At 33.7% G+C, this 18,634-nt stretch overlaps 1 long non-coding RNA gene across 1 annotated transcript in view; it reads right to left on the bottom strand.

Moving 5' to 3' along the window:
- The window catches only part of LOC118883017, a 60,931-nt gene extending 43,429 nt beyond the window's left edge, over window positions 1–17,502 (bottom strand). Inside the window, exon 1 of the long non-coding RNA XR_005016910.1 lies at window positions 17,430–17,502. This is a non-coding gene — a long non-coding RNA (uncharacterized LOC118883017). The remainder of the gene's footprint in view (window positions 1–17,429) is intronic.
- Between the last annotated feature and the right edge of the window lie 1,132 nt (window positions 17,503–18,634).

The following is an 18,634-nucleotide window of genomic DNA, read 5'->3' as shown; positions in this document are numbered from 1 at the left end:
TGACTAAATAATCTGACTTGTCTTTAAATATAAATGTCAGAGCTTTATCATGTTTTGATCAGTCATTTATACTCTATTCTCACTCTGTATTTGGTATTGTACCATAGTATGTCAGAAGAAATTAAATACTATGGAGAAAAATAAAGAAAAGGAGGAAGAAAAGAAAGGTTGGGAGTGGGTATGACACAATTTAAAATGGGATGGTTAAGAAAGCAAAGCAAAGGCCAAAAAGATATTCTAAAATCTGTATTCTTATCCATCTGATTCATCTAGCCATTATTTATTAAATATTTAATATGTGCCTGTTGCTATATTAAGCTCTTAGGATAGCATAATCAGCAAACACCAATATGATTCCTACCCTCATAGATGTTACCAAAACGAACCAAATAGTTGTAAATAAGTGTAAAATTAAAACTCTGACAAGCGTGATGATCATGAGGATTTGCGGCAGAGACCTTGATTAAGCTCGTGGCAATGCGGGACTGAAGGAAGGGGGAGAGATGGTGCTGTAATTTGGGGAAATCTCCTCTGAAGAAGAGGTGCCTGAGTTGAGATCTGAAGATAAATGGAACAAAACTAAGTAGAGAAGGGTGCAGGAGGCATGTATAGTACACAGAGGTCAAAAGAGCATTTTCAGTGAAGAAGACGATGTACCAAGAGCTTGTTGCTGGGGCACGATGTCTTAGATGATGGAAGCTGGTGTGGGTGGAACACAAGACCTGAGGCAGACTGGGTGCTATAAGATAACAAAGCAGGCAGAGCTACTGACACTGCCACTCAATTGTGTTGTACATTTCCAACTTCAAATCTACTTTCTCATTGCATTCTCATATTTTCCATTTGAGGCAGATAGAAAGGAATACCATAATGAACTGATTTATTAGTTAGAAATTCAAATGATGGCCCAAATCCTACAACCGGTAAGATAGAATTGAATCCTAGGCCTGGGCCTTTTCTCTAACTCAAGCTAAATATTGAGTTTAATTGCATATTTTATAATTTTTTCTATTAATCATGGACAATAATAATTGTGTATCTAAAACATGCAACAGATGTGTAGTTTAGTTTTTAGTTTAAAAGGATAGATAAGACTAGTGGTCAGGGCCTGTGCCTTGAAAGTCAAGGTGGGACTAGGTCCCTGGGTGCCTCGCTGCTTTGCCTGGGTGGGCCCAGGACTGGTGCCAACTGGCTGGTGGGTGGGGCTGGATTCCAGCACTAAGTCTAGAGAGAGGGCTCCAAAACGTCACTTGCCAGCACCATTGTCCTCTTGGTAGAACAAACTCCCCCAAATGGTTGCCGCCAGCATCTAGGTCCCCAGGGAGAGTTCCAGTTGTCTCCAGCTTCTCCAGAGGCTCTCCAAGATCAGCAACTGACTCTGACTCAGGCTCCTTTCAAATTACTGCCTCTGTGCTGAGTCTTGGAGTGTGTGAGATTTTTGTGTGTGTCCTTTAACAGTAGAGTCTCTGTTTCTTACAAACCTCTGGCTTTCTCATACTCAAGCCCTGAAAGCCTTCCAAACCAGATGTCCTGCTGGCTCAACTTCCCAGTGAAAAACCCTCAGGCTGGGGAGCCTAATGTGGGGCTCAGACCCCTCACACCCTGGGGAGAATCTCTGTAATTGTGATTATCCTCTGGTTTGTGGTTTGCCTACCTAGGGGTATGGATCTTGACTTTACCGTGTCTCTGCCCCTCCTACCCATTTTGTTGTGGTTCTTTCTTTATATCTTTAGTTGTAGAAGACCTTTTCTACTAGTCTTTGGGTCTTTCTCATTGATAGTTGCTCTGTAAATAGTTGTAATTTTGGTGTGCCCATGGGAAGAGGTGAGCTCAGGGTCTTCCTACCCTGCCACCTTGGCTGCCTGCTCCTGCTTGTTTCACAGTTATTCTCTACTCTGGCTCAAAAATTGAAAAAAAATTTAATGATCTTTTTCAGGGCTGCATATCCACTACTGGCATTTAGTGCCCCAGCTCAAGCAATAGCCAGTCTGTGTGGGGTGTGTTGTATCCTCTCTGCTTTCCACAAGTGCCATAGAAATTCTGTAGCCTCCTAAGGTGCCTCACCATTTTGTTTCAGGACAGCTCAGCAAAAGAATCCCTCCTCCAAGTGTGGTTTGTGGAGCAGCTGCAGCATTCAAGAACCAGGATTATTTATGGTCTATACATCTTAATCTGTTGCTATATATTGACTCATGTAAATGGGTCACTGAGGTTGCCCCCAAACTGTCCTACAAATTCATTTAATTACGAAATATCTTTAAGAAGTGACAGAAACATCTGGAGGAATTCTATAAAATAATTTAAAAAGACCAACTTGAGCTTGCTCAATAGTTTCCTTTTACAGGTGAAAAATTCCAAACCTGAGTCTTAAAAATTATTTCCTGGAAAAGTTCATTTTACATTGTCATTTTTAACTTATCGTGGGGATTACTTCCATATGGCTTGTCTAAAGGAATTCCTCCCTCACTTACTATCAACAAGCAATTCTCTCAAACTTCAATGTAAAGTTATGGGAACTCAGAAAACACAAGTACACATATACCTGAAATGAATTCACATTCCCTCTAAAAATGAATCCCTAGGATGAAGTTAAAAAAAACATTACAATCACAGTATATATATGGCTTCGCTATTTAGGAAAATTTCAAGCTTAAGTTTCTAAATCCTTAGAGTGTAGTTGTTTCTACAAGGTAGTTTTTAACTAGTCTATTTTAAAGATTGCATGAAAAACAATAAAGTGTATATGTTCAGAATTCTTTGGCTTGAGTAATGACTTTTTCTGCTTTTTTCTTAAAAAATTTGCTTAAGTTTACTTTTAAATAGTATTACATATAAATAATAATAAATTATATATTTATATATTTAGAAAATATTGAATAATACTATACATATAAATTATATGTAATGAATATATGTATTCATTCTATCATTTTGGCTATTTACTTGGTCTGTCGTTCTTTATGTTGTAATGTACACCTCACTCCTTTCCCTCAACACTTCAGTACTATAATTGTTCCATATGTTTTCGGCCTTGCATATAATCTCAACAGCTTACATTTATGTAGTCATCCAATAATATATTTCCTTATATTTATTATATTATTCTCAAATAAGATAAGAGCATTTTGATCCTTTGTGTTAAACATTTGAATATGAGATCTGTTTACATTATTTCAATGAGATTTTCATGAGTCTGATAGAAGTAATGTGGGATTCTTATCAATTCCAAATTGCTGAGCTCTCCTATTATCTATCTAATATATCTATCACCTTGCTCTTGGAATGTTTTAGTACCACACATTGTAGTGAGCAATACAGGAAACATTTCAACTTAGGGCTCCATATAATATCCTTCTTATACAATATAAACATGGTAGAGTAGTACTTTAAAAGTTCCAGTGAAGATGCTGCTTTTCAGTGAGACTGTGCTCTAAAAATAATACATATCAAGAAAACCAATGCATTTAGAATCACAATAAATATATTGTTAACTTACAAAAAAACCCAGAGAAAGACAAATGTAATCTTATGTTCAGATATTAGGAAAACAAATACATTTGTGAGCAATAAGGATGTCTAAACAAATTTTATTTTTCAATACAAACTGATACTCCTGTCCTTTACTCAATATTTATTAAGTGCCTACTATATATCAGATATTGTCCTACATATTGAAGATAAGAGTAGTGGTCAAATGAAGTATTATCTTTATAAGTGGAGCTTACAGTATAAAATATTAAATAGTTATGGGTTAGTAGATGATGAAGTATCTATTTGTTATCATTTGCATTTATTATTAAGCTTATAGCTTAAAAGATAAGCATTCAGTAGCTGTTCACAAGTCTTTAATTTGAGCAGGGCTAGGTAAAGGCAAGGAATCAGCTGGAGCATCTCGCCCTGGGCTGGAGGATATACTTTCAGAATGGTTCATTCACTTGGCTGGCAGGATGATACTGGCTGTTAGATGGAAGCAGAACTGAAGCTGTCAGCGAGGGGCTTGATTCTACTCCATGTAGACTTCTCCACATGGTTGCTGAGGCTTCTTCACAGTAAGGCTCTGGCTTCCATGGGAGCAAGGAGAAGCTGCCAGACTTCCTTAATGTTTAGGCTCAGAAGACCCAGAATGTCTCTTTCTCTACATTCTATTGCTCAAGGCACTCACAGACTCCACATCTTGAAGGAAATATAAAGGATAGGATGGGGTAGTTTGAGTGAGTCTATCTTTGGAAACATATATTGGCTGGTGGGGAGTGGGCTTCAATGCAGCATATTCTAAGTCCTAGAGGCCTTCTGAATATCGGGGGCGTTGAAGGAAGTCTAGCATAGCTAGTATATTAAGCTGATACTGGATGCATGAACCATTGCAAGAACTAATAGGCCAGAAGAATAAATTTATCCCTTTTCTGTGGAACAATCAGAAGCTATGAAATATTTTATTAGGAAAAAAAAAACCTATGACAGTTCCTTTGAGAAACGGTTGGAGCCAGGTAAGACCTACTGAGAGGATATGACAGTTGACTAGACTAGAAAGAGGATGAGGGCAGTTGCATAAAAATAGAAAAAAAAAAAAAGAGTCTGTAAATTACACAACCATTTAGGAATTAGAATTGACAAAATTCAACGATACCTTTGACATGGATAGGTAAGTGAGTGGGAGGAATCAAGAACAATTACTGGGTTTCCGGTTAAGAAGATGCAAGGTGCTATTTACTAAAAAAAAGAACAACTAGAATAGCAAGTGTTCAGGTGGAAGTTAATAATTTCGTGTTTGGCCAGGTTATGTTTAGCTGCCCCAGAAGTGAGGCCTGGCTTGAAATATAGCTTTGAAAATTGTAGAAATGTGGACTACATAGTAAACAAGTTATTGAAGTGACTATGTGAGATAATTTACCTTGAGAGAGAGTCCAGAGTGAACAGAAAAAAGGAAATAGGAAAAGATCTGAGGAACTACAAAATTTTGGATACAGTTCAGGAAGGGCAGCTGGACAAAGATAGGATAGAAGTGGTGGAAGCATTTAAGAAAACTTCACAAATTATTTTGTTTTAGTTTAAAATAAAAGGAAAAATACTTTAAGAATGGATATAAAGACATTCATGAGATTATACAAGTAGTGCCAGGATGATTATGGGCATTTCGTTTAGAAGCATAGAGGATTAGAATGAAAAAAATGTAATGCCCCCCCTGTATTTTTCTTACTTCTTCTAATAATTGTATTCCATACCAAACGGCTCCTTTTTAAGACAACTATTAAAAATTAGAGCAAGCTTGGAAAAAGGTGATTAGAAATGAAGAAAATCTAAAAATTATTTTATGTAGAAGAAAGAAGTAAAACAGTTAGACTTGATAGAAATATTACAGAAAACATAGGAGATATTTTCAAATATTAGGAAAGCTGCTTTGTGGAAGAAAGATTATACTTATTCCATGCAACCACAAGGAATCTAACTAACACACAAAAATTGTTATCATAGGGATGTGACTTGTGACTAATATTAAGGAAGAACATTTTTTTACATCTAGAATACTTTTAATATGCTATCGATTTAGATATTATGTTAGAATGAGTAATTTGATTTCCAAATAAAACAAACTTTCAAGCAAAGCATTTTTCTTTTTAATGGAAAAAGACACTGGGTAGAGAGACCATTCCAGCTTTCTTGATTGAAGATTAATGAACTACTGAATTTTAAAATATGATGCAATATGAATGTCCTTAGAGATTGTCACACAAAGTTACAACTGCAAAAATATTGTGGTGTTATTCTTACTGATACTGCTACGTGTCAGAATATGGTGCTCTTGCAAAATGGCAGAATCAAATACATAATTTTGGTTGTGCAGAGATATTTTTTCGCAGAAAGGATGTTGCCAAACAAAGCATCATTCATAGTGTATGCCTCCTTCCTTAGGTATGATTCCCAATTTGGCTAGTAATGATTTCCTGCTCACAATAGGGGTCTATATTTTGCACTCAGCAGCTGTGATGGGGGTATCTTAATTCAATAGGGCAGCAGTTTCTTTAGTGGCTGGTCGTGTGGCATGGCTTTGTTAGTCCATTTAGGAAGCTCAGCCTAGAGTCTATTACTTCAGTCCTCCCAGTAATTCTATAATCCATTTAGAACCTTGAATTAATCCCCTTTCTGCTTATGCTAACCAGAATGCATATTGCTCCCTGTATGGATATATCTTCCATACTATATATAAGGACAACTATATTTAAAGGCAAGGTATAAATATGAGTCAGCTCTTCCCTAAGGATACATTGTTGGAATAGACAAATGTTTCCCTTTGACAGTTGTACATTAATTTATGGGATTTCTGACCAAGAGGAATACATATTTATTGAGATGCAAAGTATTCACTGACTAAACTATGACTAGAAGAAAATCCTCAGAGTATTAAAATAATGAAGTTTATTTATAAAGAGACATGGTTTTTAATTATAATATTTATTGTATTTATCTTGTTATAAAAATAGTATAAAAAAATAGTATATACTCATAATATAGAATAATTGGGAAGTCAGGTGTGCTTTGAAATTCAGTTTTGGTGCTGCAATCAAGTATTGTCTTGCCCTATGTTTTCTTTATTTAAAAACGCCAGACTATTCCCGTTTTGTAAATGTTATTTACAAAACGGAAACAGACTCACAGACATAGAAAACAAACCTATGGTTACCAAAGGGGAAAGGGGGGAATAAATTAGGAGTTTGGGTTTAAAATATATACACATATAATAAGTGGTGCTGGGAAAACTGGACAGCTACATGTATGAGAATGAAATTAGAACACTCCCTAACACCATACACAAAAATAAACTCAAAATGGATTAAAGACCTAAATGTAAGGCCAGACACTCTAAAACTCTTAGAGGAAAACATAGGCAGAACACTCTATGACATAAATCACAGCAAGATCCTTTTTGACCCACCTCCTAGACAAATGGAAATAAAAACAAAAATAAACAAATGGGACCTAATGAAACTTAAAATCTTTTGCACAGGAAAGGAAACCATAAATAAGATGAAAAGACAACCTTCAGAATGGGAGAAAAAATTTGCAAATGAAGCAACTGACAAAGGATTAACCTCCAAAATTTACAAGCAGCTCATACAACTCAATATCAAAAAAACAAACAACCCAATCCAAAAATGGGCAGAAGACCTAAACAGCCATTTCTCCAAAGAAGATATACAGATTGCCAACAAACACATGAAAGAATGCTCAACATCACTAATCATTAGAGAAATGCAAATCAAAACTACAATGAGGTATCACCTCACATCAGTCAGAAAGGCCATCATCAAAAAATTTACAAACAATAAATGCTGGAGAAGGTGTGGAGAAAAGGGAACCCTCTTGCACTGTTGGTGAGAATGTACATTGATACAGCCACTATGGAGAACAGTATGGAGGTTCCTTAAAAAACTAAAAATAGAACTACCATACAACCCAGCAATCCCACTACTGGGCATATACCCTGAGAAAACCATAATTCAAAAAGAGTCATGTACCACAATGTCCATTGCAGCTCTATTTACAATAGCCACGACATGGAAACAATCTAAGTGTCCATTGACAGATGAATGGATAAAGAAGATGTGGCACATATATACAATGGAATATTACTCGGCCATAAAAAGAAACGAAATTGAGTTATTTGTAGTGAGGTGGATGGACCTAGAGTCTGTCATACAAGTGAAATAAGTCAGAAAGAGAAAAACAAATACCATGTGCTAACACATATATATGGAATCTAAAAAAAAAAAAAGGTTCTGAAGAACCTAGGGGCAGGACAGGAATAAAGATGCAGACGTAGAGAATGGACTTGAGGACACGGGGAGGGGGAAGGGTAAGCTGGGACGAAGTGAGAGAGTGGCATGGACTTATATATACTACCAAATGTATAATAGATAGCTAGTGGGAAGCAGCTGCATAGCACAGGGAGATCAGCTCAGTGCTTTGTGTCCACCTAACAGGGTGGGATAGGGAGGGCGGGAGGGATACACAAGAGGGAGGAGATATGGGGATATATGCATATGTATAGCTGATTCACTTTGTTATAAAGCAGAAACTAACACACCATTGTAAAACAATTATACTCCAATAAAGATGTTAAAATAAATAAATAAATAAAATTAAAAAATAAAATATATACACTACTATATATAAAATATATTACCAACAGGAACCTACTGTATAGCACAGGGAATTATACTCAATATCTTGTAATAACCTATAATGGAAAAGAATCTTAAAAAGAATATATATATACATACATATATGCAACTAAATCACTTTGCTATACACCTGAAATTAACACAATATTGTAAATCAACTATATTTCAATAAAAATTTTTTTAAAATGAGGGCACACTATATAACAATTTAATGATGTTTTGGGGTGTATTTTTTAACATAAAATAACATTTATGGTATTAATCAAATAAAAAACCATGCAGATTATATACATATTTTTTTAAAAAGACAAATTACCATAAACTGGTAGCTATTGCACTAAAAAAGTAAGTTATCATGTACTAGCTACACTGTTAGTGACTTGTAAACTTTAACTCTGTTTACACTTGCTCTTAGTATCAACATTTTCATGATAATGAACTTTTTTATGATGACTTTTGAGGATGACTTTTGCCTAACAATATGTATCATCTCTTTCAGATAGAAGATCAACAACTAAATTAGGAAAAAGATACTGTAACTTGCTAGTGAATTACTTATTTCCACTGTGTCACCAATAACTTTGCTTTGTCTGTATTATGATAAGAATAATTCTACAGGGACTACTCTTATTATGCTATAAATTTCAATATTATTTCAGAATAAGTAATTTGATTTTCAAACAAAGCTGCAAGCAATGACTTTTTCTTTTGGGTGGAATAAGGCACTGGGTAGACGAAAAACTATTCGACTTTTTTGATTAAAGGTTAACAAATTATTTTTAGTCTTGAAATATGATATACACTGAATGTCCTTAGAGGGTGTCATGCAAAATTACAACAAAAAAGTTACAGTGTGCTTCTTGCTGATATTGCCAGTGACTTGATTCCATTTCAGCCGTGTAAGGTTTCTTATCTCTTGGGGAAATGATATGCTTCAGTTTATACTGCAGATCTCCAAAAGTTGACTTTCTTCATGCTTCTAAGAGACTGTCAGGAGTTAGCCGACTGAAAAATCACAGAAATACTGTTTGTTCTTCCAAGAGTTGTTTTGGCAACTCTCTGCTGTATTGGAAAAACTAACCCAAGGGACAAAACTCTGTCAAAACATTAATGTCATCTTGGAAATGAACAGAGAGCCTAAATCATTGAGTTCCAGCCGTATTTGTAAGAGTGGCCGGAGTAATGATTGATATGTGCATCACACAAGTGATTTGGTGGCAATAGTCTAGATAAGATAGTGAAAATAAATTTGGATAGCTTGGTTATTTGTTCTATGGTCATAGATAAAGCATCACTAAATATTTTTATCAAATTATTTGGACCATTATCAATTTAATGACTATTAATAAATAACTTGAAAGAGAGGCGACTCCTGGTCTCTTGGCCTTTTTAGTTCACTTGGTTTGTGTCAGCAGAGATATTACTCAAACAGCAAACTTTAAAACTTAAATGCTACTATTTTTAGCAAAAATGATAATGATTATAGTAAAGGAATTCCACTTTACATATGTAGAACATTTTCAGGTTACTTTGTATTCTTATCCCCCCATATGATCTTTATAGTAACTCTATGATATAGGATAAAGTATCACTATCCCTATTTTACAGATGATTAAACTGAAGTCCAGTGAGATATTACAAAGTGCTCTGGGCATAAAATTGGGAATAATATTTAGACCAATTACATGAACTTTTGAAGGCTATATCCCAATCTGCCCATTCCTGACCTCTAAAAAGGCAAAAACTATATTACATCAGGTCACATTAACTGAGACAGATAAAAAATCAAGGCACTACATACTATACAAATTTTCCCAAAATGTCTACGATATGTATTTAACCACCAATTTATGTTTAATAATCACATAGTATTTGTTAGACTCAGTCTATACAATAGGGGTTCTCAAAGATTACATTACGAGCTGTATCAGATTTCCCTGGGCATATTTTCCAACACACTCATGCTTCAAGACTACGTCTGTGGTATGGAGGAATCTTTTACTTGGTGAACTACTCTCACCACTGCGAGCGTGTCATGACAAGCCAGTGACAGGGCAGAATAAATGATAATGATCAGGGACATACATTATCCTATTGAATGTTAAATTAAGGATCTAACAGCACATAGGTGAAGTACATAAAACAGGAGGTCCATGATTAGAAATACTGCATTAAGATCTTACAGTCCTTCAGGGAAAAAATGGCAAGGGAAAGGCAAAGTTCCAAGTCCCAAAGCCACTAGACTACCAGAGGTATGTCCACGAGAGGAAATGGCAGAAATCCATTTTTTTTAATTGAAGTATAGTTGATTTACAATGTTGTGCTAATTTCTGCTCTACAGCAAAGTGACTCAGTTATACACATATATATATACATTCTTTTTAATATTCTTTTCCATTAAGGTTTATCCCAGGAGACTGGATATTGTTCCCTGTGCTATACAGTAGGACCTTGTTGTTTATCCATTCTTAATGTAATAGTTTGCATCTACCAACCCCAGACTCCCAGTCCATCCCTCTCCCTCCTCTCCTCCAAAGAAGACATACAGATGGCCAGTAGGCACATTAAAAGATGCTCAACATCACTAATTATTAGAGAAATGCAAATTAAAACTACAATGAGGTACCATCTCACACTAGTCAGAATGGCCATCATTAAAAAGTCTACAAATAAATGCTGGAGAGGTTGTGGAGAAAAGGGAACCCTCCTACTCTGTTGTTGAGAATGTAAGTTGGTGCAGCCATGATGGAATATCAGCACTATGGATACAGAGAAGGCTGCTCTAATAGTGATAACACTTTTATATCACTTACCAAGTATCAGGCCTTGATCAAAGTTTATAATCTTGATTATTCCTCGCTCACACTCAAAAAGAAAATCTATTTACCATCCTATTATCATCCTCATTCTGTGGAACAACTCTTCTAAGATCACAATCTCTAGCCAGTACCTCTGATTTTAACAGCTACACTATATTGCTGCTCAAACATGAGACTTGGGACATTAACACATGATACCTATTAATCCAAAGGATTTTGTGGTGAAATAAGATTGAGGGTACTGGTTAAAGTTCAGTTTAACTGATATTATTAAGCAGATCTCAGGACATTTAATTTGCAAAGGTCATGATGAATCTCTGGCAGGAGAGGGGTATATATACATAGTGTTTCCCAAAATTGTTTCCTGGGGTACCACATGGGACCACATTCCACAGTGTAAACTTCAAGAAAAGCTGCTACAACTTATTAGTGTAGCCAAAATTTGTATATATTCTTGACAGAAAAGAGTTTTATATACAGACTACAAATATGCCCTCTGATAGGGAAAAAAAAAAAAAGGTTTTAAATCTAATCAATTGCTTATGGCAAACTATCAATGAAAAGTTACTGAAATCAGGATAAAATTGTCCCTTACTCAGTTGGAAAGTTCTCATTACATGGTGAGAGTATTTTCATTGCTAATGAACCAATTTGAAGGTTCAACTCTGAAAGAAAATAAAAAACAAAAATATTTCTTTCTTCCTCTAGTCTGAAGCCTTCTGTCACTCACCTTAGATTCTCAAAACAATTCTGTTTTGCAATTCAGATATAGTAACTACTGTATGCTGCCTGGTAATGGATTAATTCGTGCATATGTTTTAAACCCCTCCACAGATTATAGGTTCCTGAAGATCAGAAATCTTGTTCACACCTAACAAATTGTCTTTGCAACACCTGGGACCGTAGATGTTCACTGATTTGTTCATGAATGAAAAGGGATACATATGTAACAAAATTATTTTAATGTGCCTTTACTTTCTTTTTGGCAATATAATTATATCCTCCCCATCTTCCTCCTCCTCTTCCTACATTACTAACTATAAATTATGGGAAAATTAAAATTAAAGAAAGCAATGGTTTTGTATTTTCTTTACTCCAAAACTTCTTTCCTTTTTTTTCCTGATTGTTCTAGTTCTCGCCCATTGAATCACATTTCATTTTATATAATTTTTTAATAATGTGGATCTAATTTTTGTCTTACATTTTCACTGTGATATAATTTTATATTGTATATATTCTTTTCAATTATCATGTATAATTTTTGAAAAATAGTTCATTTAAAAGATGCACTATACTTTATTTAATACTTACATCAGTATTAGCACTACTATTAGGTATATACGTCACTTACATTTTTTCCCCTATTACGGATATCAGTAACCCTGAATTCAATCTATGCAATTATAACCAATTCTAAGGACTCATGAGGAACAGGGCAACCTGGTCAAAAGTAGACTGAAGCATGGTGAAAATACTGTGAAAGGTTTCTAGCTTAAATTATTAAAAATGTGTGTAAAGTTTACGTAAAGAAACTCTGGTTCCAAAATTCCAAAATATGAGTAAATATATTAAAATTTATTTAGGAAATTAATTGTTTTATTCCAAATTGTCGAAAAATATTTACTAGAGTTTGCTGCATTGAATCTTATGGCATTCAGGGTCATCCATCATAGGGAAAGGAAATAGAGTTTAAAAAAGAGAAAGAAATTGATAAGAAAGAGGACTGAGAAAACATTGGTATAGTCTCAAGTAGTTTTTGAATAGACTGAGGGAAACTAAAACATAAAATTATAAGCATGATGTGAACTCTAGATAAAAGAAAATAGCAGCACTGACATGTTGATCTTGACTTTTCACAGCACAGTAGTCTTTCCCAAGTGAAGCACCCTTGAATTTAAATCTCAAGTGGGTGTTTATACTATGAGAGTTGATTGAGTAATAATGGAATTTGAGAGGCCAAGTGGCTCCTCTCACATGCCTATAACTTGGACTGCTATTTGTCTTCTGTCTTATCTTCCATTCTCGCTCCTTTGCTCTCCCTTCCTTCTTTCCTCTCTTATTTCTTTCTATTATCTTACCCTCGAGGGCCACTCAGTAGATTAGACCCTGTCCTCCAAGCTGGAGGTACAAGAAAGAACCTCTGTCCCTGCTCTCATGGATCTTATATTATAGTAGGGGAGACATATAAGACAAATAAATAACCAAACACAATCATGACACAGAATAATAAAGAAAAGGAAATGCGGTTCTGTGGTAGTGACTGGTCGGGTATGTGTTTGTGTGTGTGTGTGTGTGTGTGTGTGTGTGTGTGTGTGTGTGTGTGTGTTGGAAGGGGTGTGGTTTCTGCTGTTGTAGATGGAATAATCTGGGAAAGCTAACTAGAGTAAGTAAAATAAATATTCTAACACATGAACAATACAGAAGACTCAGATACAGGAAGATTCTGGGTAAAATTTTTCAGACAAAAAGAAAAACAAAACAAAACCAAAACCCAGCAGGTGCAAAGATATCATGTCCAGCATGAGGTTGATGATTTAGAGCAAGGGGAAGGCAAGTGTGGCTAGAACACGGTGACTATGCTTGAAAAGAAGTAAGTTTTATATCTTCCTGTCCTCTAGGAACATAAAGCTCTGTATGGCAATCAGAGAAACCACTAAACTACACCTTCAACAGCAAGACCAGAAGGAATGATTATAGAGCCAATTGAACTGATTTTTGGAAGCATCAGAATATTGCAATCTCTCAAATGAGCACCGTGGAGCCCCCTTTGTGTCTCCGGGTGAAACTCTAGATTCTCAAATTAATTAGACTGAAAATAAATAGATAAAATCCAAACTGTGTTGCCTAAATAGAAATATTGGTTTTGTCAGAATGAATAGACAGTGTAATGCTTATAAAATTTGGCTATTCCTTGGGAAAATACTCCCGGATGACACTACTGAGATTTTCAATAATTTGAGAAGTTAATGAGGGATAAATCAGGCTTAACTTTTTAGAAAATCTATTTATCATCCAATTTACTAAAGCAAAGCATACTCCCCAAATTAAATACAGTGTCTGCTTATAGAATTGAAAAGAAAAACAGTGACACATAGGGCTATGATGATACTTTGTATTTTCCAGATACTCACAAAGAAAACCCAGAGAGAGCATTTTAATGTCTGTGTTTCTTAAAAATAAAAACTAAGAAGCAACATAGATTAAATTTGGCTAAATTTTCCATGAAATATGATATAATTCATTGAGAATGAATGATTTCTTCTTTTCTGGAAAAACACTAGAATTTTAACTTTCCATATTAAAAACAAAATCTGAGCTGGAGCCTATAAAAATGTGACAAGGATCGATATCATTCTGAAAAACTGCACAGTTGCATTTTATATAATTGTCCTCAAGGTTGGCTATAATTTGACTTGGATTACAGATTATGTGTGATTTACCATGCATCTTATGTTCTGCTTCATACGTTTCACAAGTTATTTTATTCAAGGATATCTGACCAGATTTCATAGCCCTTGAGAGCACAGAATATGTTGCTTCTTTCCCATAATTTTCTGCAGAGTCTGTATACAAGAAAATTCAACAAGTTTTCTCTAATAACATAATTTCTACTCTGATGTTATATAAGTTTTGATTATATCACTAGGATAAAATAGACATTTTTTTCTTTGAAAAATTATACTAATTTTCAAATTTTCTTTGAAAATTTTCTTTATGAAATTATACTAATGCCCACCTATATTTTTTCTAGTACTGTAATGATTTCTGTTTTACATATAAAATTGTTTTTGTGTAATGTGTAATATAGGAAAGCAACTTTTTTATTTAGCTGTAATGAATGGTCAGTTGTCCCAACACAAATTAACGGTTAATCTGTGTTTTCAATATGAAACATCTTTATAATATATTCAATGCCTCACTTATATCAATAACATTACTTAGCATTTGGTAAAAGCTTAAAATGTTCTAAAATCTTTCTTACTTTACCATTATCCTATTTTTTATACACAAATCTATAAGGATGGTACTATTAAAATCCACATTTTACAGATAAAGATCCTGAAGTGTACACATGTTAAGTAAAGCTGCCTAATGTCCTGCAGCTAGAATGTGAGCGAGAAAGTAAAGTTTGCACAAATAAAAGTGGTGGAAATGTTAATTAAACAGTATTTGTTGAGTATAGTTTAAATAAACACATAAAATTCTTAAAAATACTTGAAATGTTTTTTATCCTATGTCTTTTAGACATTTACCTTAAAGGTTAAACAATACCAGACACTATTCTAAGCATATAACTAGTTTTAATTCATTTAAACCTCAAACACACCTTAAAAGATAGTTACTGGGAAGAAACGGAGGCAACAAGGAGATAAGTAACTTTCCCAAGGTTACATGGTAGGTAGGTTGCAGACCCAGGTTTCACATCTGGGCAAAATTACACCAGTGTGCATGCTCTTAATTATTGATTATATCCAAATCTTTTCCTTTGATTTGTCTTAATAATCAAGACGTTCTTATATAAAGATGAAGAAATTAGAATACGCAGAATGAGATGTCTTTTTGAATATAACTGTATAACTAGAAAATCCAATAAAATTCAAAAACCAGTTAATATTAAAGCAAATAATTTGGTATAGTATTTCTATATATCAGCAATAGCCAGTCACTAAATACAATTTTTAAAATTCCAATTCAAACTAACACGTATAATTTTTTCAACAAAATCAACTGCTTGCTTAATATATTACAGCCTACATTCTTCCTTTGAAATGTGTAGTGATATCATATAGAAAATCATTTATTCAAAAGATTCAATGTTTCAGTACCTCTAATGAGGAACATGCAAGATATAGTGAGCAAAGAATCACGGAGTTCTCAGAATGAAGATGGTAATTCAGTTGATTCACAGAAAAGGAGTACAAAGTTTTCAGTGGTAAGGTAAAGGAATAAGTCCCAGGCAGAAGAAATACATGTACAAAACAGATAAATATAGGAATGCACAGTTTACTTTTTATTCAGAAAATGTAAATGTTTTGCTATTTTTAATTTTAATTTTTCAATTATTCCTACTTTTTCCTTTATTACTATATTTCCTTTCTCATACTTTTCTTAGGATTCATCATGTTTTAATTATCTGAGTTCAAATGCTTATTTTTTGTTAAAATGTTCTTTTTTAATAAAGTTGACATTTAACGCTTTAATTACAGCTTTACTAGCTTTTGTCATAAGTTTTGACAAAAGATTTTCACAGTTTGTAATTGTGTAAATATTATGTGGTTTGTAGCTTTGCAAAACAATTTTTGACAAAATGTTTATCTGAGAATATATTTTCAGACTTTAAAGTGATTTTTTTCCTTAACTATTTGCTATAAATTTCTAGATTTATTCATTTGTTATTTGCTACTATGACCTGTATGATTTTCTCTTTTGGGACTTTTCTTTGTGTTGTAGCTTTTATTCTCAACTTTTGAAAAATGTTAAATAAAATGTGATAATATTTCTCCTATCCTTGAGATTTTATCAATTTATAAGCACTATCTTTTAAAAATAAAATGTTTCATCTATAATGCCCATTTTCTTGTATTTTATGAAGTCTAACATTTAAGTTTAGAACTAAATATTATGCAAGCAAACTCAGAAAATCAATGACTTCAGCCTGTATGGAGTATTATTAAGGTACAAGAGTAAAATATAATTATTTGAAGTTAAGAATTTTGCACTAGTTCTATAATTCCAGGCATTTTTTGTACTTACTTAGAGTGCATTTTCTTTTTTATGAATACCATAAAATTATTAGTAGTTCTCTAGGATAGTAGCTTATATTAAATTATTTTTAGAACATTAAACTTAGGGAGATTTATTTTAGCATTTAAGCTTATCCTAAACTAGGACAGGCGTAAGTTTCTTTAATAAAATTTAATCTTGAAAAATATGAGGTTAATGCCATTCTGGAAATGTGTTAAAGAACTAACATTATTTTAAGTTTTAGCATGAGAATATAAAAAGCAAAATTTTCATGTCATATTTATCCTGTAAACAGTTTTTATTTAATTTTGGAAAAATTGAAGATGTAGTTAAAATTTAAGACTGATTTGATTGATAATATACACATAATATTAATATGTTTCATAAACATGTGAAAATTTGCTGTTGACTCAACATCATACAATGAATAATTATGGTTTATGCATATAATTATAATCACCTCATGACACTTATTTAGTTTAGGAAGGTTATCAAAATCTGATGTCTCTCATTAGCAATAAATTTATCATTTGTATACAAAAATCACTTTCAAAAAATTTTTGTCATAGTTTTACCTTATGTACTATATTTAGTCCTACAAATGCCTTGCTTACTCATACTGAAGACAGAAAACTTAAATGATTACCAGAAGTTTCACAGCTAATAAATGGAAAAGGTGATTTACCTTAAATAGTCTGTTTGGATGAAGGTAGTGGTGATGGGTCATCTAATTTCTTGAAAGAGCTCCTGATACTTCTGGAATCAGGATCCATGATGCTATAAAACATATGCTAATTAACAATTCTGATGATCAAAAAATTGCAAATGACATTGGGAGCAAATACAAAAGTACTATAATTGAAAATTAATAATAGCCCTAAAAGTACATATATAATAGTATTAGTCAACTTCTCTAATCTTTCAGTAAGATAAAAAATATACAGATTTCACTTAGTAATCATTCATGTCTACTTCATCTTCTTTTATATGTTCGTGTCCTTAAACAAGAAGCAAGAAAAAAAGGGAAAAAACATCTAGAACTTAATGACCCATAAATTAAACAATCTCACAATATTCTAGAATTAAATGTCTAGGTTAAAGTAAATTAGACAATTAGCAAAACAAAAATTAGCAATTAAAACTTTTCCAAGAAACAAGTACACCAGAACAAGGTTATGTCACATGGAGAAGAGGGACTGGCTGCTCAGAAACCCAGTAGCATTTGCCTTGGTGGATTCATCACAGTTCAAGGAATGGGTAACAGTCTCCCAGGATCAGTTTGTTTGCAATTTAAGAGGGAAGCTGTCTCTGTGCACAGACTCATATTAGCCAACTTCACAGCAACTGATGGGTATAAACCACTGATATGTATGAATGAAAATGTCATTGTTCATTTACACAGAGAAATTAATCTGTCGAGTGAATCAGAATGTTTAATTCAGCCTCTCTAGCATATTCTCTTTCTGTAGGGAAAATACATTGGAAGACACCTTCTTAAGAAGTTTAAGTGGAGAACAAGGAATCAATTAGCTGATTTAAATATCTTTCAGGTAAAGCCTAACCTGTGCAATCGGATTGCTAATGTTGGATTGGCCAGAACTCCATCCACTTTGAACCTTGAACCATGCTAAATGAGCAGAATCAACACACTCTTCCCCCCCACCTCCACTCTCATGATTGGTCACTTTTCTACTATTTTAATTTTTCTCACGTGAAGAACATAAACCAGTTTTCTGCATAGCAAGCAGTGAATTCTTATATCATAGGAATTAAAGTGCTGAACTTTACCAAACTAGTCCATTACTCACTTATTCACAATATCTTGTTTTACTCTCATTTATGGCTAATCCTGTATTTTCAATACACATTTTATTAGTTTAGATTTTAGAT

Source organism: Balaenoptera musculus, chromosome 16, assembly GCF_009873245.2.
Source record: "Balaenoptera musculus isolate JJ_BM4_2016_0621 chromosome 16, mBalMus1.pri.v3, whole genome shotgun sequence".
Classification (NCBI taxonomy): Eukaryota; Metazoa; Chordata; class Mammalia; order Artiodactyla; family Balaenopteridae; genus Balaenoptera; species Balaenoptera musculus.
Note: the sequence above shows the minus strand (reverse complement) of the source record. Positions and strands in the feature narration are given on the sequence as shown.